Below are 12,482 nucleotides of genomic sequence, written 5' to 3'. Positions count from 1 at the left end.
AGTAAACTAATATGATAACAGAGTCTCGTCACAAAGCAGTGACTCCTTACCTCGGCAATCAGCGGTACTTGCAACTCACGAGTTACAACCACTGGTGTAGAGACACTCCTAAAAGGTGCTGGAGTGGCTGCTACAGACTTGCGGGGTGGTGTCCTAGGACTGACCTGTGCATAAAAACAGAGAGCACCGTTTGCAGGCCGGAAAATGGGAACCCTGTCATCTTAACTTTTAATCATTTTCATTTAAGATGCTCGGACGAACCTGTGCTCTTGCCTGCTGCAGTTGCTCATGAACAGCAAACGACAACTGCTGTATCCATCCACGATGGATCGGAGATGTGAATCACCGACAAGAAGGGCAAACTGTTTCAACAAAAGAAAAACAAAATCAATGTTTATTGTGTAAACACTGGCATTTACTCCTCAAAATTAATAAATGAGCAAAGACAGACACCTTCTTGTTTGACAACTCAGCTGGAATCAAAGACCTCTGCGTTAGTCTAGTCCAGGCTGACCTCTTCCACCGGTTCGCTGATCTGCAGGCAGCCTGGTCCATCACTGGTTTGCCACGCTTGGACTGGCGAGGCATCTCTGTAACCTGCTTGGACTTCAGCCACCTGTTTCCGTTGAGTTGGGAAAGAAAAAAGTCACACACAACAAGTGTTACTAGGACAGCAACAAACAGCTACCCAAAACAATATAGAACAATCAAAGAGAGAGAGTGTGAGTGAGTGCCCGAGTGAGTGATTGAACGAGCGAACGAACGAGCGAACGAACGAGCGATCGAGCGAGCGAGCTTGCGAGCGATCGAGTGAGTGTGTATGTGTGTGTGATACTTCTTCTTCTTGCGTATGTCATCAGATCCTCAGCTCCGTTGCAGCAAGCCAATCCAGCGTTTCGTCATCCAGGTTCATACGGCCTTGGTCGCCATGTGGCGGGCGGTGTTTCGGGCAGCTGGTCATGATGTGTTCCACAGTCTGTAGGGGGTCTCCACATTCACAGTGGGCACTGTCCGAGAGGCCCCACCGTCGCATTGCTTCACCGAAGCGTCCCCACGCCTGTCATCAGGCGGTTGAGGGTTGTCCACTGCTTACGGGGCAGGTGCTGGCCAGGGACATCTGTGGGATCCTCTATGTAGTTGTGTGATACTTCACCAGGAACTACTCTGCAGCGGTCTGCAGGTAACGTAGTCCACAGGGGTTGAAGCTAGCAAGGGGTAAAAGGATATATACATTTATATACACAAAAGCAAACATGAAAGTACTGGGTTAAATATTGATTAAGTTTGATTCCTTTTTCAATGAATCAAATAATCGAAAAGTGTTTTTAATACATCAGCAATATCAATACTTTACTAATGGAACCAAATGTACCCCTAACAGGTCTGTAACTCTGAATGAGAGGGTAACAAACAAACCAACCAACACTTGTACGTATATCAGTGGTTCTCTAAACATGTCAAGATCCCCCTAATTACAAATGTACAATGTAGGCATTAGCCCTTTATCCAGAGTGACTTACAGCAAACGAGGTCAAAACATTCATAGAATGCAGAGACACAGTGTAGTGTCTCAGTAAACTATAGGATCAAGTAAACTAATATGATAACAGAGTCTCGTCACAAAGCAGTGACTCCTTACCTCGGCAATCAGCGGTACTTGCAACTCACGAGTTACAACCACTGGTGTAGAGACACTCCTAACAGGTGCTGGAGTGGCTGCTACAGACTTGCGGGGTGGTGTCCTAGGACTGACCTGTGCATAAAAACAGAGAGCACCGTTTGCAGGCCGGAAAATGGGAACCCTGTCATCTTAGCTTTTAATCATTTTCATTTAAGATGCTCGGACGAACCTGTGCTCTTGCCTGCTGCAGTTGCTCATGAACAGCAAACGACAACTGCTGTATCCATCCACGATGGATCGGAGATGTGAATCACCGACAAGAAGGGCAAACTGTTTCAACAAAAGAAAAACAAAATCAATGTTTATTGTGTAAACACTGGCATTTACTCCTCAAAATTAATAAATGAGCAAAGACAGACACCTTCTTGTTTGACAACTCAGCTGGAATCAAAGACCTCTGCGTTAGTCTAGTCCAGGCTGACCTCTTCCAACGGTTCGCTGATCTGCAGGCAGCCTGGTCCATCACTGGTTTGCCACGCTTGGACTGGCGAGGCATCTCTGTAACCTGCTTGGACTTCAGCCACCTGTTTCCGTTGAGTTGGGAAAGAAAAAAGTCACACACAACAAGTGTTACTAGGACAGCAACAAACAGCTACCCAAAACAATATAGAACAATCAAAGAGAGAGAGTGTGAGTGAGTGCCCGAGTGAGTGATTGAACGAGCGAACGAACGAGCGAACGAACGAGCGATCGAGCGAGCGAGCGAGCGATCGAGTGAGTGTGTATGTGTGTGTGATACTTCTTCTTCTTGCGTATGTCATCAGATCCTCAGCTCCGTTGCAGCAAGCCAATCCAGCGTTTCGTCATCCAGGTTCATACGGCCTTGGTCGCCATGTGGCGGGCGGTGTTTCGGGCAGCTGGTCATGATGTGTTCCACAGTCTGTAGGGGGTCTCCACATTCACAGTGGGCACTGTCCGAGAGGCCCCACCGTCGCATTGCTTCACCGAAGCGTCCCCACGCCTGTCATCAGGTGGTTGAGGGTTGTCCACTGCTTACGGGGCAGGTGCTGGCCAGGGACATCTGTGGGATCCTCTATGTAGTTGTGTGATACTTCACCAGGAACTACTCTGCAGCGGTCTGCAGGTAGCGTAGTCCACAGGGGTTGAAGCTAGCAAGGGGTAAAAGGATATATACATTTATATACACAAAAGCAAACATGAAAGTACTGGGTTAAATATTGATTAAGTTTGATTCCTTTTTCAATGAATCAAATAATCGAAAAGTGTTTTTAATACATCAGCAATATCAATACTTTACTAATGGAACCAAATGTACCCCTAACAGGTCTGTAACTCTGAATGAGAGGGTAACAAACAAACCAACCAACACTTGTACGTATATCAGTGGTTCTCTAAACATGTCAAGATCCCCCTAATTACAAATGTACAATGTAGGCATTAGCCCTTTATCCAGAGTGACTTACAGCAAACGAGGTCAAAACATTCATAGAATGCAGAGAGACAGTCTAGTGTCTCAGTAAACTATAGGATCAAGTAAACTAATATGATAACAGAGTCTCGTCACAAAGCAGTGACTCCTTACCTCGGCAATCAGCGGTACTTGCAACTCACGAGTTACAACCACTGGTGTAGAGACACTCCTAACAGGTGCTGGAGTGGCTGCTACAGACTTGCGGGGTGGTGTCCTAGGACTGACCTGTGCATAAAAACAGAGAGCACCGTTTGCAGGCCGGAAAATGGGAACCCTGTCATCTTAGCTTTTAATCATTTTCATGTAAGATGCTCGGACGAACCTGTGCTCTTGCCTGCTGCAGTTGCTCATGAACAGCAAACGACAACTGCTGTATCCATCCACGATGGATCGGAGATGTGAATCACCGACAAGAAGGGCAAACTGTTTCAACAAAAGAAAAACAAAATCAATGTTTATTGTGTAAACACTGGCATTTACTCCTCAAAATTAATAAATGAGCAAAGACAGACACCTTCTTGTTTGACAACTCAGCTGGAATCAAAGACCTCTGCGTTAGTCTAGTCCAGGCTGACCTCTTCCAACGGTTCGCTGATCTGCAGGCAGCCTGGTCCATCACTGGTTTGCCACGCTTGGACTGGCGAGGCATCTCTGTAACCTGCTTGGACTTCAGCCACCTGTTTCCGTTGAGTTGGGAAAGAAAAAAGTCACACACAACAAGTGTTACTAGGACAGCAACAAACAGCTACCCAAAACAATATAGAACAATCAAAGAGAGAGAGTGTGAGTGAGTGCCCGAGTGAGTGATTGAACGAGCGAACGAACGAGCGAACGAACGAGCGATCGAGCGAGCGAGCGAGCGAGCGAGCGATCGAGTGAGTGTGTATGTGTGTGTGATACTTCTTCTTCTTGCGTATGTCATCAGATCCTCAGCTCCGTTGCAGCAAGCCAATCCAGCGTTTCGTCATCCAGGTTCATACGGCCTTGGTCGCCATGTGGCGGGCGGTGTTTCGGGCAGCTGGTCATGATGTGTTCCACAGTCTGTAGGGGGTCTCCACATTCACAGTGGGCACTGTCCGAGAGGCCCCACCGTCGCATTGCTTCACCGAAGCGTCCCCACGCCTGTCATCAGGCGGTTGAGGGTTGTCCACTGCTTACGGGGCAGGTACTGGCCAGGGACATCTGTGGGATCCTCTATGTAGTTGTGTGATACTTCACCAGGAACTACTCTGCAGCGGTCTGCAGGTAGCGTAGTCCACAGGGGTTGAAGCTAGCAAGGGGTAAAAGGATATATACATTTATATACACAAAAGCAAACATGAAAGTACTGGGTTAAATATTGATTAAGTTTGATTCCTTTTTCAATGAATCAAATAATCGAAAAGTGTTTTTAATACATCAGCAATATCAATACTTTACTAATGGAACCAAATGTACCCCTAACAGGTCTGTAACTCTGAATGAGAGGGTAACAAACAAACCAACCAACACTTGTACGTATATCAGTGGTTCTCTAAACATGTCAAGATCCCCCTAATTACAAATGTACAATGTAGGCATTAGCCCTTTATCCAGAGTGACTTACAGCAAACGAGGTCAAAACATTCATAGAATGCAGAGAGACAGTCTAGTGTCTCAGTAAACTATAGGATCAAGTAAACTAATATGATAACAGAGTCTCGTCACAAAGCAGTGACTCCTTACCTCGGCAATCAGCGGTACTTGCAACTCACGAGTTACAACCACTGGTGTAGAGACACTCCTAACAGGTGCTGGAGTGGCTGCTACAGACTTGCGGGGTGGTGTCCTAGGACTGACCTGTGCATAAAAACAGAGAGCACCGTTTGCAGGCCGGAAAATGGGAACCCTGTCATCTTAGCTTTTAATCATTTTCATTTAAGATGCTCGGACGAACCTGTGCTCTTGCCTGCTGCAGTTGCTCATGAACAGCAAACGACAACTGCTGTATCCATCCACGATGGATCGGAGATGTGAATCACCGACAAGAAGGGCAAACTGTTTCAACAAAAGAAAAACAAAATCAATGTTTATTGTGTAAACACTGGCATTTACTCCTCAAAATTAATAAATGAGCAAAGACAGACACCTTCTTGTTTGACAACTCAGCTGGAATCAAAGACCTCTGCGTTAGTCTAGTCCAGGCTGACCTCTTCCAACGGTTCGCTGATCTGCAGGCAGCCTGGTCCATCACTGGTTTGCCACGCTTGGACTGGCGAGGCATCTCTGTAACCTGCTTGGACTTCAGCCACCTGTTTCCGTTGAGTTGGGAAAGAAAAAAGTCACACACAACAAGTGTTACTAGGACAGCAACAAACAGCTACCCAAAACAATATAGAACAATCAAAGAGAGAGAGTGTGAGTGAGTGCCCGAGTGAGTGATTGAACGAGCGAACGAACGAGCGAACGAACGAGCGAGCGAGCGAGCGAGCGAGCGAGCGAGCGATCGAGTGAGTGTGTATGTGTGTGTGATACTTCTTCTTCTTGCGTATGTCATCAGATCCTCAGCTCCGTTGCAGCAAGCCAATCCAGCGTTTCGTCATCCAGGTTCATACGGCCTTGGTCGCCATGTGGCGGGCGGTGTTTCGGGCAGCTGGTCATGATGTGTTCCACAGTCTGTAGGGGGTCTCCACATTCACAGTGGGCACTGTCCGAGAGGCCCCACCGTCGCATTGCTTCACCGAAGCGTCCCCACGCCTGTCATCAGGCGGTTGAGGGTTGTCCACTGCTTACGGGGCAGGTGCTGGCCAGGGACATCTGTGGGATCCTCTATGTAGTTGTGTGATACTTCACCAGGAACTACTCTGCAGCGGTCTGCAGGTAGCGTAGTCCACAGGGGTTGAAGCTAGCAAGGGGTAAAAGGATATATACATTTATATACACAAAAGCAAACATGAAAGTACTGGGTTAAATATTGATTAAGTTTGATTCCTTTTTCAATGAATCAAATAATCGAAAAATGTTTTTAATACATCAGCAATATCAATACTTTACTAATGGAACCAAATGTACCCCTAACAGGTCTGTAACTCTGAATGAGAGGGTAACAAACAAACCAACCAACACTTGTACGTATATCAGTGGTTCTCTAAACATGTCAAGATCCCCCTAATTACAAATGTACAATGTAGGCATTAGCCCTTTATCCAGAGTGACTTACAGCAAACGAGGTCAAAACATTCATAGAATGCAGAGAGACAGTGTAGTGTCTCAGTAAACTATAGGATCAAGTAAACTAATATGATAACAGAGTCTCGTCACAAAGCAGTGACTCCTTACCTCGGCAATCAGCGGTACTTGCAACTCACGAGTTACAACCACTGGTGTAGAGACACTCCTAACAGGTGCTGGAGTGGCTGCTACAGACTTGCGGGGTGGTGTCCTAGGACTGACCTGTGCATAAAAACAGAGAGCACCGTTTGCAGGCCGGAAAATGGGAACCCTGTCATCTTAGCTTTTAATCATTTTCATTTAAGATGCTCGGACGAACCTGTGCTCTTGCCTGCTGCAGTTGCTCATGAACAGCAAACGACAACTGCTGTATCCATCCACGATGGATCGGAGATGTGAATCACCGACAAGAAGGGCAAACTGTTTCAACAAAAGAAAAACAAAATCAATGTTTATTGTGTAAACACTGGCATTTACTCCTCAGAATTAATAAATGAGCAAAGACAGACACCTTCTTGTTTGACAACTCAGCTGGAATCAAAGACCTCTGCGTTAGTCTAGTCCAGGCTGACCTCTTCCAACGGTTCGCTGATCTGCAGGCAGCCTGGTCCATCACTGGTTTGCCACGCTTGGACTGGCGAGGCATCTCTGTAACCTGCTTGGACTTCAGCCACCTGTTTCCGTTGAGTTGGGAAAGAAAAAAGTCACACACAACAAGTGTTACTAGGACAGCAACAAACAGCTACCCAAAACAATATAGAACAATCAAAGAGAGAGAGTGTGAGTGAGTGCCCGAGTGAGTGATTGAACGAGCGAACGAACGAGCGAACGAACGAGCGATCGAGCGAGCGAGCGAGCGATCGAGTGAGTGTGTATGTGTGTGTGATACTTCTTCTTCTTGCGTATGTCATCAGATCCTCAGCTCCGTTGCAGCAAGCCAATCCAGCGTTTCGTCATCCAGGTTCATACGGCCTTGGTCGCCATGTGGCGGGCGGTGTTTCGGGCAGCTGGTCATGATGTGTTCCACAGTCTGTAGGGGGTCTCCACATTCACAGTGGGCACTGTCCGAGAGGCCCCACCGTCGCATTGCTTCACCGAAGCGTCCCCACGCCTGTCATCAGGCGGTTGAGGGTTGTCCACTGCTTACGGGGCAGGTGCTGGCCAGGGACATCTGTGGGATCCTCTATGTAGTTGTGTGATACTTCACCAGGAACTACTCTGCAGCGGTCTGCAGGTAGCGTAGTCCACAGGGGTTGAAGCTAGCAAGGGGTAAAAGGATATATACATTTATATACACAAAAGCAAACATGAAAGTACTGGGTTAAATATTGATTAAGTTTGATTCCTTTTTCAATGAATCAAATAATCGAAAAGTGTTTTTAATACATCAGCAATATCAATACTTTACTAATGGAACCAAATGTACCCCTAACAGGTCTCTAACTCTGAATGAGAGGGTAACAAACAAACCAACCAACACTTGTACGAATATCAGTGGTTCTCTAAACATGTCAAGATCCCCCTAATTACAAATGTACAATGTAGGCATTAGCCCTTTATCCAGAGTGACTTACAGCAAACGAGGTCAAAACATTCATAGAATGCAGAGAGACAGTGTAGTGTCTCAGTAAACTATAGGATCAAGTAAACTAATATGATAACAGAGTCTCGTCACAAAGCAGTGACTCCTTACCTCGGCAATCAGCGGTACTTGCAACTCACGAGTTACAACCACTGGTGTAGAGACACTCCTAACAGGTGCTGGAGTGGCTGCTACAGACTTGCGGGGTGGTGTCCTAGGACTGACCTGTGCATAAAAACAGAGAGCACCGTTTGCAGGCCGGAAAATGGGAACCCTGTCATCTTAGCTTTTAATCATTTTCATTTAAGATGCTCGGACGAACCTGTGCTCTTGCCTGCTGCAGTTGCTCATGAACAGCAAACGACAACTGCTGTATCCATCCACGATGGATCGGAGATGTGAATCACCGACAAGAAGGGCAAACTGTTTCAACAAAAGAAAAACAAAATCAATGTTTATTGTGTAAACACTGGCATTTACTCCTCAAAATTAATAAATGAGCAAAGACAGACACCTTCTTGTTTGACAACTCAGCTGGAATCAAAGACCTCTGCGTTAGTCTAGTCCAGGCTGACCTCTTCCAACGGTTCGCTGATCTGCAGGCAGCCTGGTCCATCACTGGTTTGCCACGCTTGGACTGGCGAGGCATCTCTGTAACCTGCTTGGACTTCAGCCACCTGTTTCCGTTGAGTTGGGAAAGAAAAAAGTCACACACAACAAGTGTTACTAGGACAGCAACAAACAGCTACCCAAAACAATATAGAACAATCAAAGAGAGAGAGTGTGAGTGAGTGCCCGAGTGAGTGATTGAACGAGCGAACGAACGAGCGAACGAACGAGCGATCGAGCGAGCGAGCGAGCGAGCGAGCGATCGAGTGAGTGTGTATGTGTGTGTGATACTTCTTCTTCTTGCGTATGTCATCAGATCCTCAGCTCCGTTGCAGCAAGCCAATCCAGCGTTTCGTCATCCAGGTTCATACGGCCTTGGTCGCCATGTGGCGGGCGGTGTTTCGGGCAGCTGGTCATGATGTGTTCCACAGTCTGTAGGGGGTCTCCACATTCACAGTGGGCACTGTCCGAGAGGCCCCACCGTCGCATTGCTTCACCGAAGCGTCCCCACGCCTGTCATCAGGCGGTTGAGGGTTGTCCACTGCTTACGGGGCAGGTGCTGGCCAGGGACATCTGTGGGATCCTCTATGTAGTTGTGTGATACTTCACCAGGAACTACTCTGCAGCGGTCTGCAGGTAGCGTAGTCCACAGGGGTTGAAGCTAGCAAGGGGTAAAAGGATATATACATTTATATACACAAAAGCAAACATGAAAGTACTGGGTTAAATATTGATTAAGTTTGATTCCTTTTTCAATGAATCAAATAATCGAAAAGTGTTTTTAATACATCAGCAATATCAATACTTTACTAATGGAACCAAATGTACCCCTAACAGGTCTGTAACTCTGAATGAGAGGGTAACAAACAAACCAACCAACACTTGTACGTATATCAGTGGTTCTCTAAACATGTCAAGATCCCCCTAATTACAAATGTACAATGTAGGCATTAGCCCTTTATCCAGAGTGACTTAGAGCAAACGAGGTCAAAACATTCATAGAATGCAGAGAGACAGTGTAGTGTCTCAGTAAACTATAGGATCAAGTAAACTAATATGATAACAGAGTCTCGTCACAAAGCAGTGACTCCTTACCTCGGCAATCAGCGGTACTTGCAACTCACGAGTTACAACCACTGGTGTAGAGACACTCCTAACAGGTGCTGGAGTGGCTGCTACAGACTTGCGGGGTGGTGTCCTAGGACTGACCTGTGCATAAAAACAGAGAGCACCGTTTGCAGGCCGGAAAATGGGAACCCTGTCATCTTAGCTTTTAATCATTTTCATTTAAGATGCTCGGACGAACCTGTGCTCTTGCCTGCTGCAGTTGCTCATGAACAGCAAACGACAACTGCTGTATCCATCCACGATGGATCGGAGATGTGAATCACCGACAAGAAGGGCAAACTGTTTCAACAAAAGAAAAAAAAAATCAATGTTTATTGTGTAAACACTGGCATTTACTCCTCAAAATTAATAAATGAGCAAAGACAGACACCTTCTTGTTTGACAACTCAGCTGGAATCAAAGACCTCTGCGTTAGTCTAGTCCAGGCTGACCTCTTCCACCGGTTCGCTGATCTGCAGGCAGCCTGGTCCATCACTGGTTTGCCACGCTTGGACTGGCGAGGCATCTCTGTAACCTGCTTGGACTTCAGCCACCTGTTTCCGTTGAGTTGGGAAAGAAAAAAGTCACACACAACAAGTGTTACTAGGACAGCAACAAACAGCTACCCAAAACAATATAGAACAATCAAAGAGAGAGAGTGTGAGTGAGTGCCCGAGTGAGTGATTGAACGAGCGAACGAACGAGCGAACGAACGAGCGATCGAGCGAGCGAGCGAGCGAGCGAGCGATCGAGTGAGTGTGTATGTGTGTGTGATACTTCTTCTTCTTGCGTATGTCATCAGATCCTCAGCTCCGTTGCAGCAAGCCAATCCAGCGTTTCGTCATCCAGGTTCATACGGCCTTGGTCGCCATGTGGCGGGCGGTGTTTCGGGCAGCTGGTCATGATGTGTTCCACAGTCTGTAGGGGGTCTCCACATTCACAGTGGGCACTGTCCGAGAGGCCCCACCGTCGCATTGCTTCACCGAAGCGTCCCCACGCCTGTCATCAGGCGGTTGAGGGTTGTCCACTGCTTACGGGGCAGGTGCTGGCCAGGGACATCTGTGGGATCCTCTATGTAGTTGTGTGATACTTCACCAGGAACTACTCTGCAGCGGTCTGCAGGTAGCGTAGTCCACAGGGGTTGAAGCTAGCAAGGGGTAAAAGGATATATACATTTATATACACAAAAGCAAACATGAAAGTACTGGGTTAAATATTGATTAAGTTTGATTCCTTTTTCAATGAATCAAATAATCGAAAAGTGTTTTTAATACATCAGCAATATCAATAGTTTACTAATGGAACCAAATGTACCCCTAACAGGTCTGTAACTCTGAATGAGAGGGTAACAAACAAACCAACCAACACTTGTACGTATATCAGTGGTTCTCTAAACATGTCAAGATCCCCCTAATTACAAATGTACAATGTAGGCATTAGCCCTTTATCCAGAGTGACTTACAGCAAACGAGGTCAAAACATTCATAGAATGCAGAGAGACAGTGTAGTGTCTCAGTAAACTATAGGATCAAGTAAACTAATATGATAACAGAGTCTCGTCACAAAGCAGTGACTCCTTACCTCGGCAATCAGCGGTACTTGCAACTCACGAGTTACAACCACTGGTGTAGAGACACTCCTAACAGGTGCTGGAGTGGCTGCTACAGACTTGCGGGGTGGTGTCCTAGGACTGACCTGTGCATAAAAACAGAGAGCACCGTTTGCAGGCCGGAAAATGGGAACCCTGTCATCTTAGCTTTTAATCATTTTCATTTAAGATGCTCGGACGAACCTGTGCTCTTGCCTGCTGCAGTTGCTCATGAACAGCAAACGACAACTGCTGTATCCATCCACGATGGATCGGAGATGTGAATCACCGACAAGAAGGGCAAACTGTTTCAACAAAAGAAAAACAAAATCAATGTTTATTGTGTAAACACTGGCATTTACTCCTCAGAATTAATAAATGAGCAAAGACAGACACCTTCTTGTTTGACAACTCAGCTGGAATCAAAGACCTCTGCGTTAGTCTAGTCCAGGCTGACCTCTTCCAACGGTTCGCTGATCTGCAGGCAGCCTGGTCCATCACTGGTTTGCCACGCTTGGACTGGCGAGGCATCTCTGTAACCTGCTTGGACTTCAGCCACCTGTTTCCGTTGAGTTGGGAAAGAAAAAAGTCACACACAACAAGTGTTACTAGGACAGCAACAAACAGCTACCCAAAACAATATAGAACAATCAAAGAGAGAGAGTGTGAGTGAGTGCCCGAGTGAGTGATTGAACGAGCGAACGAACGAGCGAACGAACGAACGAGCGAGCGAGCGAGCGAGCGAGCGAGCGAGCGAGCGAGCGAGCGAGCGAGCGAGCGAGCGATCGAGTGAGTGTGTATGTGTGTGTGATACTTCTTCTTCTTGCGTATGTCATCAGATCCTCAGCTCCGTTGCAGCAAGCCAATCCAGCGTTTCGTCATCCAGGTTCATACGGCCTTGGTCGCCATGTGGCGGGCGGTGTTTCGGGCAGCTGGTCATGATGTGTTCCACAGTCTGTAGGGGGTCTCCACATTCACAGTGGGCACTGTCCGAGAGGCCCCACCGTCGCATTGCTTCACCGAAGCGTCCCCACGCCTGTCATCAGGCGGTTGAGGGTTGTCCACTGCTTACGGGGCAGGTGCTGGCCAGGGACATCTGTGGGATCCTCTATGTAGTTGTGTGATACTTCACCAGGAACTACTCTGCAGCGGTCTGCAGGTAGCGTAGTCCACAGGGGTTGAAGCTAGCAAGGGGTAAAAGGATATATACATTTATATACACAAAAGCAAACATGAAAGTACTGGGTTAAATATTGATTAAGTTTGATTCCTTTTTCAATGAATCAAATAATCG

The sequence above is a fragment of the Gymnoscopelus microlampas genome, assembly GCF_963454915.1.
Source record: "Gymnoscopelus microlampas genome assembly, chromosome: 16".
NCBI lineage: Eukaryota > Metazoa > Chordata > Actinopteri > Myctophiformes > Myctophidae > Gymnoscopelus > Gymnoscopelus microlampas.
Note: the sequence above shows the minus strand (reverse complement) of the source record.